This window comes from Phalangium opilio, unplaced genomic scaffold, assembly GCF_054372755.1.
Source record: "Phalangium opilio isolate 3A_F unplaced genomic scaffold, DU_Popi_V2 ptg000031l_1, whole genome shotgun sequence".
NCBI classification, from domain to species: Eukaryota; Metazoa; Arthropoda; class Arachnida; order Opiliones; family Phalangiidae; genus Phalangium; species Phalangium opilio.
In genome coordinates, this window is record NW_028324158.1 from 631,008 (window position 1) to 658,799 (window position 27,792).

Below are 27,792 nucleotides of genomic sequence, written 5' to 3' on the forward strand. Positions count from 1 at the left end.
ACATTTGAGACTTCACAACACGGCAGCCGGGTGGGCTCGAACCACCAACCTTTTGGTTAACATCCGAACGCGCTAACCTTCGAGCCAAGGAAGCTCAGAAATGAAATGTTCGTCAGGTATTGTGGAAAAACTTTGACTTTTTACGTCACATCCGAGACCTCACAACACCGCTCACGGATGGGCTCGAACCACCAACCTTTCGGTTAACAGCCGAACGCGCTAACCATTGCGCCACGGAAGCCCAAAAATTAAATGGTCGTCGGGTATTGTGGAAACACTTTGGCTTTTTACGTTACATGTGAGATTTCACAACACCGCTCCCGGGTGAGCTCGAACCACCAACCTTTCGGTTAACAGCCGAACGCGCTAACCATTGCGCCACGGAAGCCCAAAGATTAAATGTTCGTCACATATTTTTAAAAATCTCTGAATTTTACGTTACATCTAAGACCTCACAACACCGCTCCCGGATGGGCTCGAACCACCAACCTTTCGGTTAACATAGACGGCGTTAACCATTGTGCAACGGAAGCCCAAAGATTAAATGGTCGTCGGGTATTGTGGAAACACTTTGGCTTTTTACGTTACATGTGAGATTTCACAACACCGCTCCCAGATGGTCTCGAACCACCAACCTTTCAGTTAACAGCCGAACGCGCTAACCATTGTGCCACGGAAGCCCAAAGATTAAATGTTCGTCACATATTTTTAAAAATCTCTGAATTTTACGTTACATCTAAGACCTCACAACACCGCTCCCGGATGGGCTCGAACCACCAACCTTTCGGTTAACATAGACGGCGTTAACCATTGTGCAACGGAAGCCCAAAGATTAAACGGTCGTCAGGTATTGTGGAAAAACTTTGGCTTTTTACGTTACATTTGAGACTTCACAACACGGCAGCCGGGTGGGCTCGAACCACCAACCTTTTGGTTAACATTCGAACGCGCAAACCTTCGAGCCAAGGAAGCTCAGAAATGAAATGGTCGTCAGGTATTGTGGAAAAACTCTGACTTTTTACGTCAAATCCGAGACTTCAAAACACCGCTCCCGGGTGGGCTCGAACCACAAACCTTTTGAATAACAGCTGAACGCGCTAACCATTGCGCCACGGAAGCCCAAAAATTAAATGTTCGTCAGATATTTTTAAAAAACTCTGAATTTTAAGTTACATCTAAGACCTCACAACACCGCTCCCGGATGGGCTCGAACCACCAACCTTTCGGTTAACAGCCGACGGCGTTAACCATTGTGCAACGGAAGCCCAAAGATTAAATGTTCGTCAGGTATTGTGGAAAAACTTTGGCTTTTTACGTTACATGTGAGAGCTCACAACACCGCTCCCGGGAGGTCTCGAACCACCAACTTTCGGTTAACAGCTGAACGCTCTAACCATTGCGCCACGGAAACCCAAAAATTAAATGTTCGTCAGTTATTTTTAAAAAAACTCTGAATTTTACGTCACATCTAAGACCTCACAACACCGCTCCCGGATGGGCTCGAACCACCAACCTTTCGGTTAACAGCCGACGGCGTTAACCATTGCGCAACGGAAGCCCAAAGATTAAATGTTCGTCAGGTATTGTGGAAAAACTTTGGATTTTTACGTTACATGTGAGAGCTCACAACACCGCTCCCGGGTGGGCTCGAACCACCAACTTTCGGTTAACAGCTGAACGCTCTAACCATTGCGCCACGGAAACCCAAAAATTAAATGGTCGTCGGGTATTGTGGAAACACTTTGGCTTTTTACGTTACATGTGAGAGCTCACAACACCGCTCCCGGGTGGGCTCGAACCACCAACCTTTCGGTTAACAGCCGAACGCGCTAACCATTGCGCCACAGAAGCCCAAAGATAAAATGTTCGTCAGGTATTTTTAAAAAACTCTGAATTTTACGTTACATCTAAGACCTCACAACACCGCTCCCGGATGGGCTCGAACCACCAACCTTTCGGTTAACAGCCGACGGCGTTAACCATTGCGCAACGGAAGCCCAAAGATTAAATGTTCGTCAGGTATTGTGGAAAAACTTTGGATTTTTACGTTACATGTGAGAGCTCACAACACCGCTCCCGGGTGGGCTCGAACCACCAACTTTCGGTTAACAGCTGAACGCTCTAACCATTGCGCCACGGAAACCCAAAAATTAAATGTTCGTCAGTTATTTTTAAAAAACTCTGAATTTTACGTCACATCTAAGACCTCACAACACCGCTCCCGGATGGGCTCGAACCACCAACCTTTCGGTTAACAGCCGACGGCGTTAACCATTGCGCAACGGTAGCCCAAAGATTAAATGTTCGTCAGGTATTGTGGAAAAACTTTGACTTTTTACGTCACATCTGAGACCTCACAACACCGCTCACGGATGGGCTCGAACCACCAACCTTTCGGTTAACAGCCGAACGCGCTAACCATTGCGCCACGGAAGCCCAAAAATTAAATGGTCGTCGGGTATTGTGGAAACACTTTGGCTTTTTACGTTACATGTGAGAGCTCACAACACCGCTCCCGGGTGGGCTCGAACCACCAACCTTTCGGTTAACAGCCGAACGCGCTAACCATTGCGCCACAGAAGCCCAAAGATAAAATGTTCGTCAGGTATTTTTAAAAAACTCTGAATTTTACGTTACATCTAAGACCTCACAACACCGCTCCCGGATGGGCTCGAACCACCAACCTTTCGGTTAACAGCCGACGGCGTTAACCATTGCGCAACGGAAGCCCAAAGATTAAATGTTCGTCAGGTATTGTGGAAAAACTTTGGATTTTTACGTTACATGTGAGAGCTCACAACACCGCTCCCGGGTGGGCTCGAACCACCAAGTTTCGGTTAACAGCTGAACGCTCTAACCATTGCGCCACGGAAACCCAAAAATTAAATGTTCGTCAGTTATTTTTAAAAAACTCTGAATTTTACGTCACATCTAAGACCTCACAACACCGCTCCCGGATGGGCTCGAACCACCAACCTTTCGGTTAACAGCCGACGGCGTTAACCATTGCGCAACGGAAGCCCAAAGATTAAATGTTCGTCAGGTATTGTGGAAAAACTTTGACTTTTTACGTCACATCTGAGACCTCACAACACCGCTCACGGATGGGCTCGAACCACCAACCTTTCGGTTAACAGCCGAACGCGCTAACCATTGCGCCACGGAAGCCCAAAAATTAAATGGTCGTCGGGTATTGTGGAAACACTTTGGCTTTTTACGTTACATGTGAGAGCTTACAACACCGCTCCCGGGTGGGCTCGAACCACCAACCTTTCGGTTAACAGCCGAACGCGCTAACCATTGCGCCACAGAAGCCCAAAGATAAAATGTTCGTCAGGTATTTTTAAAAAACTCTGAATTTTACGTTACATCTAAGACCTCACAACACCGCTCCCGGATGGGCTCGAACCACCAACCTTTCGGTTAACAGCCGACGGCGTTAACCATTGCGCAACGGAAGCCCAAAGATTAAATGTTCGTCAGGTATTGTGGAAAAACTTTGGCATTTGACATTACGTTTGAGATCTCACAACACCGCCCCGGGTGGGCTCGAACCACCAACCTTTCGGTTAACAGCCGAACGCGCTAACCATCGCGCCACGGAAGCTCAAAAATTAAACGGTCGTCAGGTATTGTGGAAAAACTTTGGCTTTTTACGTTACATTTGAGACTTCACAACACGGCAGCCGGGTGGGCTCGAACCACCAACCTTTTGGTTAACATCCGAACGCGCTAACCTTCGAGCCAAGGAAGCTCAGAAATGAAATGTTCGTCAGGTATTGTGGAAAAACTTTGACTTTTTACGTCACATCCGAGACCTCACAACACCGCTCACGGATGGGCTCGAACCACCAACCTTTCGGTTAACAGCCGAACGCGCTAACCATTGCGCCACGGAAGCCCAAAAATTAAATGGTCGTCGGGTATTGTGGAAACACTTTGGCTTTTTACGTTACATGTGAGATTTCACAACACCGCTCCCGGGTGAGCTCGAACCACCAACCTTTCGGTTAACAGCCGAACGCGCTAACCATTGCGCCACGGAAGCCCAAAGATTAAATGTTCGTCACATATTTTTAAAAATCTCTGAATTTTACGTTACATCTAAGACCTCACAACACCGCTCCCGGATGGGCTCGAACCACCAACCTTTCGGTTAACATAGACGGCGTTAACCATTGTGCAACGGAAGCCCAAAGATTAAATGGTCGTCGGGTATTGTGGAAACACTTTGGCTTTTTACGTTACATGTGAGATTTCACAACACCGCTCCCAGATGGTCTCGAACCACCAACCTTTCAGTTAACAGCCGAACGCGCTAACCATTGTGCCACGGAAGCCCAAAGATTAAATGTTCGTCACATATTTTTAAAAATCTCTGAATTTTACGTTACATCTAAGACCTCACAACACCGCTCCCGGATGGGCTCGAACCACCAACCTTTCGGTTAACATAGACGGCGTTAACCATTGTGCAACGGAAGCCCAAAGATTAAACGGTCGTCAGGTATTGTGGAAAAACTTTGGCTTTTTACGTTACATTTGAGACTTCACAACACGGCAGCCGGGTGGGCTCGAACCACCAACCTTTTGGTTAACATTCGAACGCGCAAACCTTCGAGCCAAGGAAGCTCAGAAATGAAATGGTCGTCAGGTATTGTGGAAAAACTCTGACTTTTTACGTCAAATCCGAGACTTCAAAACACCGCTCCCGGGTGGGCTCGAACCACAAACCTTTTGAATAACAGCTGAACGCGCTAACCATTGCGCCACGGAAGCCCAAAAATTAAATGTTCGTCAGATATTTTTAAAAAACTCTGAATTTTAAGTTACATCTAAGACCTCACAACACCGCTCCCGGATGGGCTCGAACCACCAACCTTTCGGTTAACAGCCGACGGCGTTAACCATTGTGCAACGGAAGCCCAAAGATTAAATGTTCGTCAGGTATTGTGGAAAAACTTTGGCTTTTTACGTTACATGTGAGAGCTCACAACACCGCTCCCGGGAGGTCTCGAACCACCAACTTTCGGTTAACAGCTGAACGCTCTAACCATTGCGCCACGGAAACCCAAAAATTAAATGTTCGTCAGTTATTTTTAAAAAAACTCTGAATTTTACGTCACATCTAAGACCTCACAACACCGCTCCCGGATGGGCTCGAACCACCAACCTTTCGGTTAACAGCCGACGGCGTTAACCATTGCGCAACGGAAGCCCAAAGATTAAATGTTCGTCAGGTATTGTGGAAAAACTTTGGATTTTTACGTTACATGTGAGAGCTCACAACACCGCTCCCGGGTGGGCTCGAACCACCAACTTTCGGTTAACAGCTGAACGCTCTAACCATTGCGCCACGGAAACCCAAAAATTAAATGTTCGTCAGTTATTTTTAAAAAACTCTGAATTTTACGTCACATCTAAGACCTCACAACACCGCTCCCGGATGGGCTCGAACCACCAACCTTTCGGTTAACAGCCGACGGCGTTAACCATTGCGCAACGGAAGCCCAAAGATTAAATGTTCGTCAGGTATTGTGGAAAAACTTTGACTTTTTACGTCACATCTGAGACCTCACAACACCGCTCACGGATGGGCTCGAACCACCAACCTTTCGGTTAACAGCCGAACGCGCTAACCATTGCGCCACGGAAGCCCAAATTTTAAATGGTCGTCGGGTATTGTGGAAACACTTTGGCTTTTTACGTTACATGTGAGAGCTCACAACACCGCTCCCGGGTGGGCTCGAACCACCAACCTTTCGGTTAACAGCCGAACGCGCTAACCATTGCGCCACAGAAGCCCAAAGATAAAATGTTCGTCAGGTATTTTTAAAAAACTCTGAATTTTACGTTACATCTAAGACCTCACAACACCGCTCCCGGATGGGCTCGAACCACCAACCTTTCGGTTAACATAGACGGCGTTAACCATTGTGCAACGGAAGCCCAAAGATTAAACGGTCGTCAGGTATTGTGGAAAAACTTTGGCTTTTTACGTTACATTTGAGACTTCACAACACGGCAGCCGGGTGGGCTCGAACCACCAACCTTTTGGTTAACATCCGAACGCGCTAACCTTCGAGCCAAGGAAGCTCAGAAACGAAATGTTCGTCAGGTATTGTGGAAAAACTCTGACTTTTTACGTCACATCCGAGACTTCAAAACACCGCTCCCGGATGGGCTCGAACCACAAACCTTTTGAATAACAGCTGAACGCGCTAACCATTGCGCCACGGAAGCCCAAAAATTAAATGTTCGTCACATATTTTTAAAAAACTCTGAATTTTACGTTACATCTAAGACCTCACAACACCGCTCCCGGATGGGCTCGAACCACCAACCTTTCGGTTAACAGCCGACGGCGTTACCCATTGCGCAACGGAAGCCCAAAGATTAAATGTTCGTCAGGTATTGTGGAAAAACTTTGGATTTTTACGTTACATGTGAGATCTCACAACACCGCTCCCGGGTGGGCTCGAACCACCAACCTTTCGGTTAACAGCCGAACGCGCTAACCATTGCGCCACGGAAGCCCAAAAATTAAATGGTCGTCGGGTATTGTGGAAACACTTTGGCTTTTTACGTTACATGTGAGAGCTCACAACACCGCTCCCGGGTGGGCTCGAACCACCAACCTTTCGGTTAACAGCCGAACGCGCTAACCATTGCGCCACAGAAGCCCAAAGATAAAATGTTCGTCAGGTATTTTTAAAAAACTCTGAATTTTACGTTACATCTAAGACCTCACAACACCGCTCCCGGATGGGCTCGAACCACCAACCTTTCGGTTAACAGCCGACGGCGTTAACCATTGCGCAACAGAAGCCCAAAGATTAAATGTTCGTCAGGTATTGTGGAAAAACTTTGGCTTTTTACGTTACATGTGAGAGCTCACAACACCGCTCCCGGGTGGTCTCGAACCACCAACTTTCGGTTAACAGCTGAACGCTCTAACCATTGCGCCACGGAAACCCAAAAATTAAATGTTCGTCAGTTATTTTTAAAAAAACTCTGAATTTTACGTCACATCTAAGACCTCACAACACCGCTCCCGGATGGGCTCGAACCACCAACCTTTCGGTTAACAGCCGACGGCGTTAACCATTGCGCAACGGAAGCCCAAAGATTAAATGTTCGTCAGGTATTGTGGAAAAACTTTGGCATTTGACATTACGTTTGAGATCTCACAACACCGCCCCGGGTGGGCTCGAACCACCAACCTTTCGGTTAACAGCCGAACGCGCTAACCATCGCGCCACGGAAGCTCAAAAATTAAACGGTCGTCAGGTATTGTGGAAAAACTTTGGCTTTTTACGTTACATTTGAGACTTCACAACACGGCAGCCGGGTGGGCTCGAACCACCAACCTTTTGGTTAACATCCGAACGCGCTAACCTTCGAGCCAAGGAAGCTCAGAAATGAAATGTTCGTCAGGTATTGTGGAAAAACTTTGACTTTTTACGTCACATCCGAGACCTCACAACACCGCTCACGGATGGGCTCGAACCACCAACCTTTCGGTTAACAGCCGAACGCGCTAACCATTGCGCCACGGAAGCCCAAAAATTAAATGGTCGTCGGGTATTGTGGAAACACTTTGGCTTTTTACGTTACATGTGAGATTTCACAACACCGCTCCCGGGTGAGCTCGAACCACCAACCTTTCGGTTAACAGCCGAACGCGCTAACCATTGCGCCACGGAAGCCCAAAGATTAAATGTTCGTCACATATTTTTAAAAATCTCTGAATTTTACGTTACATCTAAGACCTCACAACACCGCTCCCGGATGGGCTCGAACCACCAACCTTTCGGTTAACATAGACGGCGTTAACCATTGTGCAACGGAAGCCCAAAGATTAAATGGTCGTCGGGTATTGTGGAAACACTTTGGCTTTTTACGTTACATGTGAGATTTCACAACACCGCTCCCGGATGGTCTCGAACCACCAACCTTTCAGTTAACAGCCGAACGCGCTAACCATTGTGCCACGGAAGCCCAAAGATTAAATGTTCGTCACATATTTTTAAAAATCTCTGAATTTTACGTTACATCTAAGACCTCACAACACCGCTCCCGGATGGGCTCGAACCACCAACCTTTCGGTTAACATAGACGGCGTTAACCATTGTGCAACGGAAGCCCAAAGATTAAACGGTCGTCAGGTATTGTGGAAAAACTTTGGATTTTTACGTTACATGTGAGATCTCACAACACCGCTCCCGGGTGGGCTCGAACCACCAACCTTTCGGTTAACAGCCGAACGCGCTAACCATTGCGCCACGGAAGCCCAAAGATTAAATGTTCGTCAGGTATTGTGGAAAAACTTTGACTTTTTACGTCACATCTGAGACTTCACATCACCGCTCCTGGATGGGCTCGAACCACAAAACTTTTGAATAACAGCTGAACGCTCTAACCATTGCGCCACGGAAGACCAAAAATTAAATGTTCGTCAGTTATTTTTAAAAAACTCTGAATTTTACGTTACATCTAAGACCTCACAACACCGCTCCCGGATGGGCTCGAACCACCAACCTTTCGGTTAACAGCCGACGGCGTTAACCATTGTGCAACGGAAGCCCAAAGATTAAAGGGGAACTCTGCTCGGTTGGCGCCCCTTTAGTGAAACTTTCCTGTGTAGCTCCAAACGCCGAGAAAATGTGCTGCCGCCTAGGCGAAAAAGCTTGCAACTCAGTTTATTTCTAACGAATTTTCTACTCCCCCCTTTCCCCCATCCGTTACCGCACCAGTCGTTGGTGGCTTCGTCGTGAAGCCACGCTTCCTTTAGGTTCGCCAAACCCCCCCTCCCCCATGGATGATGCCCGCGCCACGTGACCGTTGATGGTAGGGAAAGCTTAAGAATGTTAAACGGGGGGACGAAAAACGCCAGACTGGGTTTTCTTTTTGCCCCTATATAGAGTAGTGGCACTCCATGTTAATTTCTCATAGAGCGTAACGTAGCCAAAGGCAGGGAGGTGCCATTACTCTATAGTCTTACTGCCATGATTATCCTGGGGACTGCGGTACCAAGAAGGGGTTCGGAGTTTTAAGAGGGCAAAGGTTTAAACTGAAACCCCCTAACATTGCAATACTATTACGTTTTTTCTCTGTAAGGAGGAGGTACCTCCCCCCCTTTTTTTTTCAAATAAGGGCAGGGTAGCTTCGACCACCTGAATAGTTGGACAACCAATCACCTATAGTTGATTCCTTTATTCCCTTTTCCCAATGCCATACACACGCCTTTCAATCCATTTTCTCACTCTCTATGTGCTAAAGGCTAGTAGCTTTGAATAGAAAGGTCTTTTATAAAGATTCACTATTTTTTTCGATTCGATATTTTTAACTTAAAATGAAACTATGGAGACAAATATCTATACTCCTGTTTATCCGCACTTGAGAAACCGTACTTGCCATTATATATTGGCTAATGCTCCTCAACTTTTACAATACTGTCAAGTGAGGTTGAACAAGAGTATATAATGAGCATTTTTATTTATTTCTTGGAAAAACTGAAAAAGTACATTGGTTTGAACGTTCTTCAAACGAAAGGGACGTGATCCTTCTTTATATCCTGTGAACACCTGACGTGAAATGATTTGGTTATCCCGATCTAATTCCTTATATCGTGTGATAATTGCGAAGTGTTTCGAACATACTTCTTTCTGAAATGAAATGACTCGTTAATCGCTTTACAATTACCTTTGCCATGTGTAATTGGCGAGTTGTTCTGGGTACAAGTGGCGATTAAATAATGTTATAATCACTGCAGTAACCATAATAGTGAGTAGCCCCTCGACGAGACTGAATTCTATCTCCATTTCTTCGGTGGTCACATTCCAATGCACCTAAACATTTCTTTTATCTCCTTTTAAAATAATGAACGAATGAGCTTGTATTCAAGGTAGAAATGTCAGAACCGGCCGATATTATGGGTGTGTTTGGGAAGCACTAGCCACCCGGAATTTCACTTTAAAGCTGAGTTGATACTAAGAAAAGGGTAGGAAAACCTCAATTACCCTCCCAAAATTAACACCATCCGCCAAGACTGAGAAATGGTATACATTCATGGATCTGGAGGGAATTCTTAGAACCCAAACAAAAATAAAACCACATTTCTGGTTTACAGACCCCCTTTACCTACAAACTATAGAAAATTTCGGAATATAAATACTGAGTAACCAACCCACAAGGGAGAGGCGGCCATTGGGGTATTCTCCCTCGCGCCAAGAAGAGACGCCAGAATGAGCCCGAGTTCACTGCTCGCGGGAGGCTAGCCAACTCGCACTGAATCTAGCGGGGTTTCTTGGCGCCAAGGAGGATACCGCAATGGTACCGTATTTAATTTCCGAAATGGTCTGTACGGTAGGTAGCAAGGCGGATTTATAAGAGAGGAGGTTCAGAGTCAGACAAAATGCACGTAGTCCGCAGTTCATAAAATTACACTGTGGCGTTCCCCAGTTACCATGATTACCACGACCCCCTCACGGCAAGAGAGCGTACGTTCTCGCCCATGCGTTCAAGCCCCCTTTTTCTAGCCTCATCAGCTTGTTTATAATTTTGAATATTCCTCGTTTGCAAGAACGATCACGTGACGTGAGCCTTTACCAACGGCTTACGCGCCGATGCATGTTTTTATTTCCACATTTCCAAAACGAGTCTTCTCTCTTATTCATCCTCCTTGCTTTTAGCGAGCCGGCACAAAAATTTTCCAACACCATCACACCCTTACCCAAGTTACCCCACTCAAAGTAACGAAGCAAGTACCAGTCCATACTACCCCTTAATGCCAATAAGGATGAATGCATACATCTCCTTTGCTAATTACCACCTGGTATTATCTATCATTCGATGTTGCTAACAAAGACCAAAATTATTTTGCAATGTGCTAAGGTTGTACAATACCCAACAATGGTCTAAGGCTGTGCAGTGCATGACGCATAAGTTTTTTCTCCTTTCCTAAATCATAGAAAATGTCTTTAGCCTACCTATTCTCTCCCAAACCTGTCTCGATTTATAGATACAATAGTTTGAAGCGCTACACCCTTTCCCTCTTGAAGCTGCCAGTTTAACAGCTCTATGATTAGACACGGTTATACGAGAAAGAATCACAACATTGTATAGAAAACCCTAGTTGCTAAAGGCTTGTCTATATACATGTACAGGTACACAAACTGGTTCTGATGTTGTAAGACTGAAGTCAGGCCCGATATAGAGTAATGGCAGTACTACCTATGCAAACGGCATACCTCCTATCTCTTAGCTCAGTGTCATGCCCCTACTGGGCGCGTACAGTATCCTCTCTTACAAAAGCGCGCCCAGAGGGAGGGATACACGGTTTTCACCCCTCTCTACCACCATTAGTCTATACACTGTATCCTCAAAAAGTTTTTATAAATACGAAGTTTGAAAAAATATTCTAACTATTGCGACTGTCCACTTAAAATATCGCGAGTGTCCATTTAAAATATCACGAGTGTCCATTTAAAATATCGCGAGTGTCCATTTAAAATATCGCGAGCGTCCATTTAAAATATCGCGAGCGTCCATTTAAAATATCGCGAGCGTCCATTTAAAATTTCGCGAGTGTCCATTTAAAATATCGCGAGCGTCCATTTAAAATATCGCGAGCGTCCATTTAAAATATCGCGAGCGTCCATTTAAAATTTCGGGAGCGTCCATTTAAAATATCGCGAGCGTCCATTTAAAATTTCGCGAGCGTCCATTTAAAATTTCGCGAGCGTCCATTTAAAATATCGCGAGCGTCCATTTAAAATTTCGCGAGCGTCCATTTAAAATTTCGCGAGCGTCCATTTAAAATATCGCGAGTGTCCATTTAAAATATCGCGAGTGTCCATTTAAATTTTGCCAAGCGTCCAGTAACCCAGTTCAATTTCATTTTGGTTCTCCCAGTGTTACTAAGCCAAGAGGCTGCAGGGAGAAAGGCTACAGTTCAGTTTGACCATCTTGGCTGACGTAGAATGCCTCACAATCAAAACATGGCACTGAAGATAAAGCTGAGAGAGGGAGCAACTTCTCCCACCTCAATAATTTCAAACATTATTCACACGTCCTGTTAAATTATCAGTAACGTCCTGGTGTATACGTACTATATAAAAGTCACAAAATGTTTAGTCACTAATCTTTTAGATTGGCCAAACTTAACATTCGATTTTTACCTCATTTTATTTTTGATGTTCATTACCAAACACCACTAAAATAATTATCCTGATAAAACAAAGCATGAATTAAATCCAGGCATGGATATAGTTTTGATGCTTTTATTAATAGTTACCTATCATCTTCATATAAAACAGTTCCGAACACAATTGACTTCATGGGATATGAAGAAAGCTCAATTCGTTTCTTACTAACCGTCTTTCTGAAATCCCGTCCCTAAGAAAGATACCTAACCGATCGCTAAACGCGCCCGGCCCAAAGCCCCCAACCAAACCAAGTCGAATGATTTCTCAATTCCGCGAATTTCCCCTCTCCTATGACTATAACAGCATAGTACAAAAAAAAAAGAAAAATTCCAAGAATAAAAGAAGTTCCCAGGTGCGAAAAAGAAAAACCGCTCCTCGCTGTCACGAAAGAATGAGGAAAAGGGATGCAAAATGGACTGCAAGGTTTTGCGCTCTAGGCGAGCTTCATTTATATTGATACGTGGAGTCCAGGTTGAGGGGCAAATAGAGTCTTTGTAACCCACGTGACGCGATTCATCCACTCGTAGGGTATGGTCCTTTTTTCAAATTTTAGGCCACCGCCCCCAACGCGAGCGCCATCTAGCGTTCTAGATCGGTAATAAACCTCGCCGACGCTACCTTTAAATGTTCGTCAGGTATTGTGGAAAAACTTTGACTATTTACGTCACATCCGAGACTTCAAAACACCGCTCCCGGATGGGCTCGAACCACAAACCTTTTGAATAACAGCTGAACGCGCTAACCATTGCGCCACGGAAGCCCAAAAATTAAATGCTCGTCACATATTTTTAAAAAACTCTGAATTTTACGTTACATCTAAGACCTCACAACACCGCTCCCGGATGGGCTCGAACCACCAACCTTTCGGTTAACAGCCGACGGCGTTAACCATTGCGCAACGGAAGCCCAAAGATTAAATGTTCGTCAGGTATTGTGGAAAAACTTTGGATTTTTACGTTACATGTGAGATCTCACAACACCGCTCCCGGGTGGGCTCGAACCACCAACCTTTCGGTTAACAGCCGAACGCGCTAACCATTGCGCCACGGAAGCCCAAAGTTAAAATGTTCGTCAGGTATTGTGGAAACACTTTGACTTTTTACGTCACATCTGAGACTTCACAACACCGCTCGTGGATGGGCTCGAACCACAAAACTTTTGAATAACAGCTGAACGCTCTAACCATTGCGCCACGGAAGACCAAAAATTAAATGTTCGTCAGTTATTTTTAAAAAACTCTGAATTTTACGTTACATCTAAGACCTCACAACACAGCTCCCGGATGGGCTCGAACCACAAACCTTTTGAATAACAGCTGAACGCGCTAACCATTGCGCCCCGGAAGCCCAAAAATTAAATGTTCGTCACATATTTTTAAAAATCTCTGAATTTTACGTTACATCTAAGACCTCACAACACCGCTCCCGGATGGGCTCGAACCACCAACCTTTCGGTTAAAAGCCGACGGCGTTAACCATTGCGCAACGGAAGCCCAAAGATTAAATGTTCGTCAGGTATTGTGGAAAAACTTTGACTTTTTACGTCACATCTGAGACCTCACAACACCGCTCTCGGATAGGCTCGAACCACTAACCTTTCGGTTAACAGCGGAACGCGCTAACCATTGCGCCACGGAAGCCCAAAAATTAAATGGTCGTCGGGTATTGTGGAAACACTTTGGCTTTTTACGTTACATGTGAGAGCTCACAAAACCGCTCCCGGGTGGGCTCGAAACACCAACCTTTCGGTAAACAGCCGAACGCGCTAACCATTGCGCCACGGAAGCCCAAAGATTAAATGTTCGTCAGGTATTGTGGAAAAACTTTGGCTTTTTACGTTACATTTGAGACTTCACAACACGGCTCCCGGGTGGGCTCGAACCACCAACCTTTTGGTTAACATCCGAACGCGCTAACCTTCGAGCCAAGGAAGCTCAGAAATGAAATGGTCGTCAGGTATTGTGAAAAAACTCTGACTTTCTACGTCACATCTGAGACTTCACAACACCGCTCCCGGATGGGATCGAACCACAAACCTTTCGGTTAACAGCCGAACGCGCTAACCATTGCGCCACGGAAGCCCAAAATTAAATGTTCGTCAGGTATTGTGGAAAACTTTGGATTTTTACGTCACATCTGAGATTTTACAACACCGCTCCCGGGTGGGCTCGAACCACCAACCTTTCGGTTAATAGCCGAACGCGCTAACCATTGCGCCACGGAGGCTCAGAAATGAAATGGTCGTCAGGTATTGTGGAAAAACTTTGACTTTTTACGTCACATCTGAGACCTCACAACACCGCTCCCGGATGAGCTCGAACCACAAACCTTTCGAATAACAGCTGAACGCTCTAACCATTGCGCTACGAAAGCCCAAAAATTAAATGTTTGTCAGTTATTTCTAAAAAACTCTGAATTTTACGTTACATCTAAGACCTCACAACACTGCTCCCGAATGGGCTCGAACCACCAACCTTTCGGTTAACAGCCGACGGCGATATCCATTGCGCAACGGAAGCCCAAAGATTAAATGTTCGTCAGGTATTGTGGAAAAACTTCGGATTTTTACGTTACATGTGAGATCTCACAACACCGCTCCCGGGTGGGCTCGAACCACCAACCTTTCGGTTAACAGCCGAACGCGCTAACCATTGCGCCACGGAAGCCCAAAAATTAAATGTTCGTCAGGTATTGTGGAAAAACTTTGACTTTTTACGTAACGTCTGAGACCTCACAACACCGCTCACGGATGGGCTCGAACCACCAACCTTTCGGTTAACAGCCGAACGCGCTAACCATTGCGCCACGGAAGCCCAAAAATTAAATGGTCGTCGGGTATTGTGGAAACACTTTGGCTTTTTACGTTACATGTGAGAGCTCACAACACCGCTCCCGGGTGGGCTCGAACCACCAACCTTTCGGTTTTCAGCCGAACGCGCTAACCATTGCGCCACGGAAGCTCAAAAATTAAATGGTCGTCTGGTATTGTGGAAAAACTTTGACTTTTTACGTCACATCTGAGACCTCACATTAATAACATTTTCAAAATCGACGTTTCTCGACCAGAGAAGCACATTTTGAGAATTTTTACACTATTTTCAAATATAGCCAATGAAACCATTATTTTTTTACTTTTTGCTTTAATTCAAGCAAATGTAACGATATTCATCAAAAAACTGTTCAAATTCAATTTTCAATAAGAAATCGTTGTTACGGATTTTGTATCTTCAAGAAAAAAACATGCGATTTTTTCGGTACACTTTTGAATGCATTTTTTTCTGGACAAATTTTTGACCGAATTTAGCTTATTTACCTATAAAATACTCATTAAAAGTGATTTCATCTCGATTGATCAATAAATAAAAATGTACCTCGATTTTTAATAACATTTTCAAAATCGACGTTTCTCGACCAGAGAAGCACATTTTGAGATTTTTTTCACTATTTTCAAATATAGCCAATGAAACCATTATTTTTTTACTTTTTGCTTTAATTCAAGCAAATGTAACGTTATTCATTCAAAAAACTGTTCAAATTCAATTTTCAATAAGAAATCGTTGTTACGGATTTTGGATCTTCAAGAAAAAAACATGCGATTTTTTCGGTACACTTTTGAATGCATTTTTTTCTGGACAAATTTTTGACCGAATTTAGCTTATTTACCTATAAAATACTCATTAAAAGTGATTTCATCTCGATTGATCAATAAATAAAAATGTACCTCGATTTTTAATAGCATTTTCAAAATCGACGTTTCTCGACCAGAGAAGCACATTTTGAGATTTTTTCACTATTTTCAAATATAGCCAATGAAACCATTATTTTTTTACTTTTTGCTTTAATTCAAGCAAATGTAACGTTATTCATTCAAAAAACTGTTCAAATTAAATTTTCAATAAGAAATCGTTGTCACGGATTTTGTATCTTGAAGAAAAAAAACATGCGATTTTTTCGGTACACTTTTGACTGCATTTTTTTCTGGACAAATTTTTGACGGAATTATGCTTACTTACCTATAAAATACTCATTAAAAGTGATTTCATCTCGATTGATCAATAAATAAAAATGTACCTCGATTTTTAATAACATTTTCAAAATCGACGTTTCTCGACCAGAGAAGCACATTTTGAGAATTTTTTCACAATTTTCAAAAAAAATCACTGAAACCATAGTTTTTGTACTTTTTGTTTTAATTCATGCAAATGTAACGATATTCATCAAAAAACTGTTCAAATTCAATTTTCAATAAGAAATCGTTGTTACGGATTTTGTATCTTCAAGAAAAAAACATGCGATTTTTTCGGTACACTTTTGAATGCATTTTTTTCTGGACAAATTTTTGACCGAATTTAGCTTATTTACCTATAAAATACTCATTAAAAGTGATTTCATCTCGATTGATCAATAAATAAAAATGTACCTCGATATTTAATAACATTTTCAAAATCGACGTTTCTCGACCAGAGAAGCACATTTTGAGATTTTTTTCACTATTTTCAAATATAGCCAATGAAACCATTATTTTTTTACTTTTTGCTTTAATTCAAGCAAATGTAACGTTATTCATTCAGAAAACTGTTCAAATTAAATTTTCAATAAGAAATCGTTGTCACGGATTTTGTATCTTGAAGAAAAAAAACATGCGATTTTTTCGGTACACTTTTGACTGCATTTTTTTCTGGACAAATTTTTGACGGAATTATGCTTATTTACCTATAAAATACTCATTAAAAGTGATTTCATCTCGATTGATCAATAAATAAAAATGTACCTCGATTTTTAATAACATTTTCAAAATCGACGTTTCTCGACCAGAGAAGCACATTTTGAGAATTTTTTCACTATGTTCAAATATAGCCAATGAAACCATTATTTTTTTACTTTTTGCTTTAATTCAAGCAAATGTAACGATATTCATTCAAAAAACTGTTCAAATTCAATTTTCAATAAGAAATCGTTGTCACGGATTTTGTATCTTGAAGAAAAAACATGCGATTTTTTCGGTACACTTTTTAATGCATTATTTTCTGGACATATTTATGACCCAATTCAGCTTATTTAACTATAAAATACTCATTAAAAGTGATTTCATCTCGATTGATCAATAAATAAAAATGTACCTCGATTTTTAATAACATTTTCAAAATCGACGTTTCTCGACCAGAGAAGCACATTTTGAGAATTTTTTCACTATTTTCAAATATAGCCAATGAAACCATTATTTTTTTACTTTTTGCTTTAATTCAAGCAAATGTAACGTTATTCATTCAAAAAACTGTTCAAATTCAATTTTCAATAAGAAATCGTTGTTACGGATTTTGTATCTTCAAGAAAAAAACATGCGATTTTTTCGGTACACTTTTGAATGCATTTTTTTCTGGACAAATTTTTGACCGAATTTAGCTTATTTACCTATAAAATACTCATTAAAAGTGATTTCATCTCGATTGATCAATAAATAAAAATGTACCTCGATTTTTAATAACATTTTCAAAATCGACGTTTCTCGACCAGAGAAGCACATTTTGAGATTTTTTCACTATTTTCAAATATAGCCAATGAAACCATTATTTTTTTACTTTTTGCTTTAATTCAAGCAAATGTAACGTTATTCATTCAAAAAACGGTTCAAATTAAATTTTCAATAAGAAATCGTTGTCACGGATTTTGTATCTTGAAGAAAAAAAACATGCGATTTTTTCGGTACACTTTTGACTGCATTTTTTTCTGGACAAATTTTTGACGGAATTATGCTTATTTACCTATAAAATACTCATTAAAAGTGATTTCATCTCGATTGATCAATAAATAAAAATGTACCTCGATTTTTAATAACATTTTCAAAATCGACGTTTCTCGACCAGAGAAGCACATTTTGAGAATTTTTTCACTATGTTCAAATATAGCCAATGAAACCATTATTTTTTTACTTTTTGCTTTAATTCAAGCAAATGTAACGATATTCATTCAAAAAACTGTTCAAATTCAATTTTCAATAAGAAATCGTTGTCACGGATTTTGTATCTTGAAGAAAAAACATGCGATTTTTTCGGTACACTTTTTAATGCATTATTTTCTGGACATATTTATGACCCAATTCAGCTTATTTAACTATAAAATACTCATTAAAAGTGATTTCATCTCGATTGATCAATAAATAAAAATGTACCTCGATTTTTAATAACATTTTCAAAATCGACGTTTCTCGACCAGAGAAGCACATTTTGAGAATTTTTTCACTATTTTCAAAAAAATCACTGAAACCATTATTTTTGTACTTTTTGTTTTAATTCATGCAAATGTAACGATATTCATCAAAAAACTGTTCAAATTCAATTTTCAATAAGAAATCGTTGTTACGGATTTTGTATCTTCAAGAAAAAAACATGCGATTTTTTCGGTACACTTTTGAATGCATTTTTTTCTGGACAAATTTTTGACCGAATTTAGCTTATTTACCTATAAAATACTCATTAAATGTGATTTCATCTCGATTGATCAATAAATAAAAATGTACCTCGATTTTTAATAACATTTTCAAAATCGACGTTTCTCGACCAGAGAAGCACATTTTGAGATTTTTTTCACTATTTTCAAATATAGCCAATGAAACCATTATTTTTTTACTTTTTGCTTTAATTCAAGCAAATGTAACGTTATTCATTCAAAAAACTGTTCAAATTCAATTTTCAATAAGAAATCGTTGTTACGGATTTTGTATCTTCAAGAAAAAAACATGCGATTTTTTCGGTACACTTTTGAATGCATTTTTTTCTGGACAAATTTTTGACCGAATTTAGCTTATTTACCTATAAAATACTCATTAAAAGTGATTTCATCTCGATTGATCAATAAATAAAAATGTACCTCGATTTTTAATAACATTTTCAAAATCGACGTTTCTCGACCAGAGAAGCACATTTTGAGATTTTTTCACTATTTTCAAATATAGCCAATGAAACCATTATTTTTTTACTTTTTGCTTTAATTCAAGCAAATGTAACGATATTCATTCAATAAACTGTTAAAATTCAATTTTCAATAAGAAATCGTGTTCACGGATTTTGTATCTTGAAGAAAAAAAACATGCGATTTTTTCGGTACACTTTTGAATGCATTTTTTTCTGGACAAATTTTTGACGGAATTATGCTCATTTACCTATAAAATACTCATTAAAAGTGATTTCATCTCGATTGATCAATAAATAAAAATGTACCTCGATTTTTAATAACATTTTCAAAATCGACGTTTCTCGACCAGAGAAGCACATTTTGAGAATTATTTCACTATTTTCAAATATAGCCAATGAAACCATTATTTTTTTACTTTTTGCTTTAATTCAAGCAAATGTAACGATATTCATTCAAAAAACTGTTCAAATTCAATTTTCAATAAGAAATCGTTGTCACGGATTTTGTATCTTGAAGAAAAAAAACATGCGATTTTTGTCTGGACAAATTTTTGACCGAATTCAGCTTAATTATCTATAAAATACTCATTAAAAGTGATTTCATCTCGATTGATCAATAAATAAAAATGTACCTCGATTTTTAATAACATTTTCAAAATCGACGTTTCTCGACCAGAGAAGCACATTTTGAGAATTTTTTCACTATTTTCAAATATAGCCAATAAAACCATTATTTTTTTACTTTTTGCTTTAATTCAAGCAAATGTAACGACATTCATTCAAAAAACTGTTAAAATTCAATTTTCAATAAGAAATCGTGTTCACGGATTTTGTATCTTGAAGAAAAAACATGCGATTTTTTCGGTACACTTTTCAATGCATTTTTTTCTGGACAAATTTTTGACCGAATTTAGCTTAAATACTTATAAAATACTCATTAAAAGTGATTTCATCTCGATTGATCAATAAATAAAAATGTATCTCGTTTTTTAATAACATTTTCAAAATCGACCTTTCTCGACCAGAGAAGCACATTTTGAGAATTTTTTCACTATTTTCAAATATAGCCAATGAAACCATTATTTTTGTACTTTTTGCTTTAATTCAAGCAGATGTAACGTTATTCATTCAAAAAACTGTTCAAATTCAATTTTCAATAAGAAATCGTTGTTACGGATTTTGTATCTTGAAGAAAAAAACATGTGATTTTTTCGGTACACTTTTCAATGCATTTTTTTCTGGACAAATTTTTGACCGAATTTAGCTTAAATACTTATAAAATACTCATTAAAAGTGATTTCATCTCGATTGATCAATAAATAAAAATGTACCTCGTTTTTTTACAACATTTTCAAAATCGACGTTTCTCGACCAGAGAAGCACATTTTGAGAATTTTTTCACTATTTTCAAATATAACCAATGAAACCATTATTTTTTTATTTTTTGCTTTAATTCAAGCAAATGTAACGATATTCATTCAATAAACTGTTCAAATTCAATTTTCAATAAGAAATCGTTGTTACGGATTTTGTATCTTCAAGAAAAAAACATGCGATTTTTTCGGTACACTTTTGAATGCATTTTTTTCAAGACAAATATTTGACCGAATTTAGCTTATTTACCTATAAAATACTCATTAAAAGTGATTTCATCTCGATTGATCAATAAATAAAAATGTACCTCGATTTTTAATAACATTTTCAAAATCGACGTTTCTCGACCAGAGAAGCACATTTTGAGAATTTTTTCACTATTTTCAAATATAGCCAATGAAACCATTATTTTTTTACTTTTTGCTTTAATTCAAGCAAATGTAACGATATTCATTCAATAAACTGTTCAAATTCAATTTTCAATAAGAAATCGTTGTCACGCATTTTGTATCTTGAAGAAAAAAATCATGCGATTTTTTAGTACACTTTTTAATGCATTTTCTTCTGGACAAATTTTTGACCGAATTCAGCTTAATTATCTATAAAATACTCATTAAAAGTGATTTCATCTCGATTGATCAATAAATAAAAATGTACCTCGATTTTTAATAACATTTTCAAAATCGACGTTTCTCGACCAGAGAAGCACATTTTGAGAATTTTTTCACTATTTTCAAATATAATCACTGAAACCATTACTTTTGTACATTTGCTTTAATCCAAGCAAATGTAACGACATTCATTCAAAAAACTGTTAAAATTCAATTTTCAATAAGAAATCGTGTTCACGGATTTTGTATCTTGAAGAAAAAAAACATGCGATTTTTTCGGTACACTTTTGAATGCATTTTTTTCTGGACAAATTTTTGACGGAATTATGCTTATTACCTATAAAATACTCATTAAAAGTGATTTCATCTCGATTGATCAATAAATAAAAATGTACCTCGATTTTTAATAACATTTTCAAAATCGACGTTTCTCGACCAGAGAAGCACATTTTGAGAATTATTTCACTATTTTCAAAAAAAATCACTGAAACCATAATTTTTGTACTTTTTGTTTTAATTCATGCAAATGTAACGATATTCATTCAATAAACTGTTCAAATTCAATTTTCAATAAGAAATCGTTGTTACGGATTTTGAATCTTCAAGAAAAAAACATGCGATTTTTTCGGTACACTTTTAAATGCATTTTTTTCTGGACAAATTTTTGACGGAATTATGCTTATTTACCTATAAAATACTCATTAAAAGTGATTTCATCTCGATTGATCAATAAATAAAAATGTACCTCGATTTTTAATAACATTTTCAAAATCGACGTTTCTCGACCAGAGTAGCACATTTTGAGAATTTTTTCACTATTTTCAAATATAGCCAATGAAACCATTATTTTTTTACTTTTTGCTTTAATTCAAGCAAATGTAACGATATTCATTCAAAAAACTGTTCAAATTCAATTTTTAATAAGAAATCGTTGTTACGGATTTTGTATCTTGAAGAAGAAAACATGCGATTTTTTCGGTACACTTTTCAATGCATTTTTTTCTGGACAAATTTTTGACCGAATTTAGCTTAAATACTTATAAAATACTCATTAAAAGTGATTTCATCTCGATTGATCAATAAATAAAAATGTACCTCGTTTTTTAATAACATTTTCAAAATCGACCTTTCTCGACCAGAGAAGCACATTTTGAGAATTTTTTCACTATTTTCAAATATAATCACTGAAACCATTATTTTTGTACTTTTTGCTTTAATTCAAGCAAATGTAACGTTATTCATTCAAAAAACTGTTCAAATTCAATTTTCAATAAGAAATCGTTGTTACGGATTTTGTATCTTGAAGAAAAAAACATGTGATTTTTTCGGTACACTTTTCAATGCATTTTTTTCTGGACAAATTTTTGACCGAATTTAGCTTAAATACTTATAAAATACTCATTAAAAGTGATTTCATCTCGATTGATCAATAAATAAAAATGTACCTCGTTTTTTTACAACATTTTCAAAATCGACGTTTCTCGACCAGAGAAGCACATTTTGAGAATTTTTTCACTATTTTCAAATATAACCAATGAAACCATTATTTTTTTATTTTTTGCTTTAATTCAAGCAAATGTAACGATATTCATTCAATAAACTGTTCAAATTCAATTTTCAATAAGAAATCGTTGTTACGGATTTTGTATCTTCAAGAAAAAAACATGCGATTTTTTCGGTACACTTTTGAATGCATTTTTTTCAAGACAAATATTTGACCGAATTTAGCTTATTTACCTATAAAATACTCATTAAAAGTGATTTCATCTCGATTGATCAATAAATAAAAATGTACCTCGATTTTTAATAACATTTTCAAAATCGACGTTTCTCGACCAGAGAAGCACATTTTGAGAATTTTTTCACTATTTTCAAATATAGCCAATGAAACCATTATTTTTTTACTTTTTGCTTTAATTCAAGCAAATGTAACGATATTCATTCAATAAACTGTTCAAATTCAATTTTCAATAAGAAATCGTTGTCACGCATTTTGTATCTTGAAGAAAAAAATCATGCGATTTTTTAGTACACTTTTTAATGCATTTTCTTCTGGACAAATTTTTGACCGAATTCAGCTTAATTATCTATAAAATACTCATTAAAAGTGATTTCATCTCGATTGATCAATAAATAAAAATGTACCTCGATTTTTAATAACATTTTCAAAATCGACGTTTCTCGACCAGAGAAGCACATTTTGAGAATTTTTTCACTATTTTCAAATATAATCACTGAAACCATTACTTTTGTACATTTGCTTTAATCCAAGCAAATGTAACGACATTCATTCAAAAAACTGTTAAAATTCAATTTTCAATAAGAAATCGTGTTCACGGATTTTGTATCTTGAAGAAAAAAAACATGCGATTTTTTCGGTACACTTTTGAATGCATTTTTTTCTGGACAAATTTTTGACGGAATTATGCTTATTACCTATAAAATACTCATTAAAAGTGATTTCATCTCGATTGATCAATAAATAAAAATGTACCTCGATTTTTAATAACATTTTCAAAATCGACGTTTCTCGACCAGAGAAGCACATTTTGAGAATTATTTCACTATTTTCAAAAAAAATCACTGAAACCATAATTTTTGTACTTTTTGTTTTAATTCATGCAAATGTAACGATATTCATTCAATAAACTGTTCAAATTCAATTTTCAATAAGAAATCGTTGTTACGGATTTTGAATCTTCAAGAAAAAAACATGCGATTTTTTCGGTACACTTTTAAATGCATTTTTTTCTGGACAAATTTTTGACGGAATTATGCTTATTTACCTATAAAATACTCATTAAAAGTGATTTCATCTCGATTGATCAATAAATAAAAATGTACCTCGATTTTTAATAACATTTTCAAAATCGACGTTTCTCGACCAGAGTAGCACATTTTGAGAATTTTTTCACTATTTTCAAATATAGCCAATGAAACCATTATTTTTTTACTTTTTGCTTTAATTCAAGCAAATGTAACGATATTCATTCAAAAAACTGTTCAAATTCAATTTTTAATAAGAAATCGTTGTTACGGATTTTGTATCTTGAAGAAGAAAACATGCGATTTTTTCGGTACACTTTTCAATGCATTTTTTTCTGGACAAATTTTTGACCGAATTTAGCTTAAATACTTATAAAATACTCATTAAAAGTGATTTCATCTCGATTGATCAATAAATAAAAATGTACCTCGTTTTTTAATAACATTTTCAAAATCGACCTTTCTCGACCAGAGAAGCACATTTTGAGAATTTTTTCACTATTTTCAAATATAATCACTGAAACCATTATTTTTGTACTTTTTGCTTTAATTCAAGCAAATGTAACGTTATTCATTCAAAAAACTGTTCAAATTCAATTTTCAATAAGAAATCGTTGTTACGGATTTTGTATCTTGAAGAAAAAAACATGCGATTTTTTCGGTACACTTTTCAATGCATTTTTTTCTGGACAAATTCTTGACCGAATTTAGCTTAAATACTTATAAAATACTCATTAAAAGTGATTTCATCTCGATTGATCAATAAATAAAAATGTACCTCGTTTTTTTATAACATTTTCAAAATCGACGTTTCTCGACCAGAGAAGCACATTTTGAGAATTTTTTCACTATTTTCAAATATAGCCAATGAAACCATTATTTTTTTACTTTTTGCTTTAATTCAAGCAAATGTAACGATATTCATTCAAAAAACTGTTCAAATTAAATTTTCAATAAGAAATCGTTGTCACGGATTTTGTATCTTGAAGAAAAAAACATGCGATTTTTTCGGTACACTTTTTAATGCATTATTTTCTGGACATATTTATGACCCAATTCAGCTTATTTAACTATAAAATACTCATTAAAAGTGATTTCATCTCGATTGATCAATAAATAAAAATGTACCTCGATTTTTAATAACATTTTCAAAATCGACGTTTCTCGACCAGAGAAGCACATTTTGAGAATTTTTTCACTATTTTCAAATATAGCCAATGAAACCATTATTTTTTTACTTTTTGCTTTAATTCAAGCAAATGTAACGATATTCATTCAATAAACTGTTCAAATTCAATTTTCAATAAGAAATCGTTGTCACGCATTTTGTATCTTGAAGAAAAAAATCATGCGATTTTTTAGTACACTTTTTAATGCATTTTCTTCTGGACAAATTTTTGACCGAATTCAGCTTAATTATCTATAAAATACTCATTAAAAGTGATTTCATCTCGATTGATCAATAAATAAAAATGTACCTCGTTTTTTTACAACATTTTCAAAATCGACGTTTCTCGACCAGAGAAGCACATTTTGAGAATTTTTTCACTATTTTAAAATATAACCAATGAAACCATTATTTTTTTATTTTTTGCTTTAATTCAAGCAAATGTAACGATATTCATTCAATAAACTGTTCAAATTCAATTTTCAATAAGAAATCGTTGTTACGGATTTTGTATCTTCAAGAAAAAAACATGCGATTTTTTCGGTACACTTTTGAATGCATTTTTTTCAAGACAAATATTTGACCGAATTTAGCTTATTTACCTATAAAATACTCATTAAAAGTGATTTCATCTCGATTGATCAATAAATAAAAATGTACCTCGATTTTTAATAACATTTTCAAAATCGACGTTTCTCGACCAGAGAAGCACATTTTGAGAATTTTTTCACTATTTTCAAATATAGCCAATGAAACCATTATTTTTTTACTTTTTGCTTTAATTCAAGCAAATGTAACGATATTCATTCAATAAACTGTTCAAATTCAATTTTCAATAAGAAATCGTTGTCACGCATTTTGTATCTTGAAGAAAAAAATCATGCGATTTTTTAGTACACTTTTTAATGCATTTTCTTCTGGACAAATTTTTGACCGAATTCAGCTTAATTATCTATAAAATACTCATTAAAAGTGATTTCATCTCGATTGATCAATAAATAAAAATGTACCTCGATTTTTAATAACATTTTCAAAATCGACGTTTCTCGACCAGAGAAGCACATTTTGAGAATTTTTTCACTATTTTCAAATATAATCACTGAAACCATTACTTTTGTACATTTGCTTTAATCCAAGCAAATGTAACGACATTCATTCAAAAAACTGTTAAAATTCAATTTTCAATAAGAAATCGTGTTCACGGATTTTGTATCTTGAAGAAAAAAAACATGCGATTTTTTCGGTACACTTTTGAATGCATTTTTTTCTGGACAAATTTTTGACGGAATTATGCTTATTACCTATAAAATACTCATTAAAAGTGATTTCATCTCGATTGATCAATAAATAAAAATGTACCTCGATTTTTAATAACATTTTCAAAATCGACGTTTCTCGACCAGAGAAGCACATTTTGAGAATTATTTCACTATTTTCAAAAAAAATCACTGAAACCATAATTTTTGTACTTTTTGTTTTAATTCATGCAAATGTAACGATATTCATTCAATAAACTGTTCAAATTCAATTTTCAATAAGAAATCGTTGTTACGGATTTTGAATCTTCAAGAAAAAAACATGCGATTTTTTCGGTACACTTTTAAATGCATTTTTTTCTGGACAAATTTTTGACGGAATTATGCTTATTACCTATAAAATACTCATTAAAAGTGATTTCATCTCGATTGATCAATAAATAAAAATGTACCTCGATTTTTAATAACATTTTCAAAATCGACGTTTCTCGACCAGAGAAGCACATTTTGAGAATTATTTCACTATTTTCAAAAAAAATCACTGAAACCATAATTTTTGTACTTTTTGTTTTAATTCATGCAAATGTAACGATATTCATTCAATAAACTGTTCAAATTCAATTTTCAATAAGAAATCGTTGTTACGGATTTTGAATCTTCAAGAAAAAAACATGCGATTTTTTCGGTACACTTTTAAATGCATTTTTTTCTGGACAAATTTTTGACGGAATTATGCTTATTTACCTATAAAATACTCATTAAAAGTGATTTCATCTCGATTGATCAATAAATAAAAATGTACCTCGATTTTTAATAACATTTTCAAAATCGACGTTTCTCGACCAGAGTAGCACATTTTGAGAATTTTTTCACTATTTTCAAATATAGCCAATGAAACCATTATTTTTTTACTTTTTGCTTTAATTCAAGCAAATGTAACGATATTCATTCAAAAAACTGTTCAAATTCAATTTTTAATAAGAAATCGTTGTTACGGATTTTGTATCTTGAAGAAGAAAACATGCGATTTTTTCGGTACACTTTTCAATGCATTTTTTTCTGGACAAATTTTTGACCGAATTTAGCTTAAATACTTATAAAATACTCATTAAAAGTGATTTCATCTCGATTGATCAATAAATAAAAATGTACCTCGTTTTTTAATAACATTTTCAAAATCGACCTTTCTCGACCAGAGAAGCACATTTTGAGAATTTTTTCACTATTTTCAAATATAATCACTGAAACCATTATTTTTGTACTTTTTGCTTTAATTCAAGCAAATGTAACGTTATTCATTCAAAAAACTGTTCAAATTCAATTTTCAATAAGAAATCGTTGTTACGGATTTTGTATCTTGAAGAAAAAAACATGCGATTTTTTCGGTACACTTTTCAATGCATTTTTTTCTGGACAAATTCTTGACCGAATTTAGCTTAAATACTTATAAAATACTCATTAAAAGTGATTTCATCTCGATTGATCAATAAATAAAAAT

At 37.0% G+C, this 27,792-nt stretch overlaps 2 long non-coding RNA genes and 6 other non-coding genes across 8 annotated transcripts; all 8 read right to left on the reverse strand.

Moving 5' to 3' along the window:
• Positions 1 to 6,463: 6,463 nt before the first annotated feature.
• TRNAN-GUU (transfer RNA asparagine (anticodon GUU)) lies at positions 6,464 to 6,536 on the reverse strand. Its single transcript has one exon. It is a non-coding gene; the product is annotated as a tRNA-Asn (tRNA).
• Positions 6,537 to 8,220: 1,684 nt separating this feature from the next.
• Positions 8,221 to 8,293, reverse strand: TRNAN-GUU (transfer RNA asparagine (anticodon GUU)). Its single transcript has one exon. It is a non-coding gene; the product is annotated as a tRNA-Asn (tRNA).
• Positions 8,294 to 9,481: 1,188 nt separating this feature from the next.
• LOC149686600 (uncharacterized) lies at positions 9,482 to 9,831 on the reverse strand. The gene is made up of 2 exons (XR_016383598.1): positions 9,780 to 9,831; positions 9,482 to 9,668 (listed from the first exon to the last, which is right to left on the reverse strand). It is a non-coding gene; the product is annotated as an uncharacterized LOC149686600 (long non-coding RNA).
• Positions 9,832 to 11,817: 1,986 nt separating this feature from the next.
• On the reverse strand, positions 11,818 to 12,828 carry LOC149686601 (uncharacterized). The gene is made up of 3 exons (XR_016383597.1): positions 12,299 to 12,828; positions 12,183 to 12,231; positions 11,818 to 12,112 (listed from the first exon to the last, which is right to left on the reverse strand). It is a non-coding gene; the product is annotated as an uncharacterized LOC149686601 (long non-coding RNA).
• A 361-nt stretch (positions 12,829 to 13,189) lies between these two features.
• Positions 13,190 to 13,262, reverse strand: TRNAN-GUU (transfer RNA asparagine (anticodon GUU)). The gene has a single exon. It is a non-coding gene; the product is annotated as a tRNA-Asn (tRNA).
• Positions 13,263 to 14,361: 1,099 nt separating this feature from the next.
• On the reverse strand, positions 14,362 to 14,434 carry TRNAN-AUU (transfer RNA asparagine (anticodon AUU)). Its single transcript has one exon. It is a non-coding gene; the product is annotated as a tRNA-Asn (tRNA).
• A 367-nt stretch (positions 14,435 to 14,801) lies between these two features.
• On the reverse strand, positions 14,802 to 14,874 carry TRNAN-GUU (transfer RNA asparagine (anticodon GUU)). The gene has a single exon. It is a non-coding gene; the product is annotated as a tRNA-Asn (tRNA).
• Positions 14,875 to 15,095: 221 nt separating this feature from the next.
• TRNAF-GAA (transfer RNA phenylalanine (anticodon GAA)) lies at positions 15,096 to 15,168 on the reverse strand. Its single transcript has one exon. It is a non-coding gene; the product is annotated as a tRNA-Phe (tRNA).
• Positions 15,169 to 27,792: the final 12,624 nt, after the last annotated feature.